The sequence below is a fragment of the Olea europaea genome, unplaced genomic scaffold (genome assembly GCF_002742605.1).
Source record: "Olea europaea var. sylvestris unplaced genomic scaffold, O_europaea_v1 scaffold2899, whole genome shotgun sequence".
In the NCBI taxonomy this organism is placed as follows: Eukaryota; Viridiplantae; Streptophyta; class Magnoliopsida; order Lamiales; family Oleaceae; genus Olea; species Olea europaea.
In genome coordinates, this window is record NW_019247550.1 from 66,730 (window position 1) to 67,513 (window position 784).

The 784-nt window shown below is 33.4% G+C and overlaps 1 non-coding gene across 1 annotated transcript; it reads right to left on the bottom strand.

The window, feature by feature from the left end:
• Nucleotides 1-391: 391 nt before the first annotated feature.
• TRNAN-GUU lies at nucleotides 392-465 on the bottom strand. Its single transcript has one exon. It is a non-coding gene; the product is annotated as a tRNA-Asn (tRNA).
• Nucleotides 466-784: the final 319 nt, after the last annotated feature.

Sequence of the window (784 nt, forward strand, 5' to 3'; positions counted from 1 at the left end):
CAACTCTTGTTAGTATTTCTTTTGCATTACCACAAGATAATCGATTAAATTATTTGACTAACAAATAAATTAGATGGTTTCAATTTGAACATCACAATATCAATTTAATGAAGACTTGGAGCATCCTAATCATTAGAGATTGATTGTGCAAGTTTAATTAAAATTATGGTATAAATCTACCTCTTTCAATATTAAGGACCAACTCGGTGGACTAATGATGCAAATTATCCCCCAAAAAATTATTTTGATCCGATTGTACACCTGTAATGAGAATAGAATACCAAATAGCTCTCTTTTAAAAGTAGGGATTAACTTGCTATTTGGACAATAAGTTGGACCGACGTTGCAAATTATTTCTTCACAAAAGAAAAGTTGAAGCCGTTAACGGAAACGCTAGAAGGAGGGCTTGAACCTCCGACCTTGTGGTTAACAGCCACACGCTCTAACCAACTGAGCTATTCCAGCTTGTTGTCCTTTTTGATTAGGATATAAAATAATATAAAAAATTTAAAGAACCCTCTGGGCTAGCGCTCACGTCATGGCCCCCACAAAATAGGAATGTGATGCCAAACTTCTCTGGATTTTGCATTACATAATTTTCAGTTACTTAGCAATCAAGCCCTTGTTTGATTCTTATTATTTGGCCACAAAAATAAAAAATATGATTATTATCTATCACATCAAGTCACCATATTTATTTCTTGTTTGGATTCTATAACGACTATATTTTTTATTCTCATTCTTTCAAAAATGGGCATCAAACGAGACCCAAGGCGTTGAATTT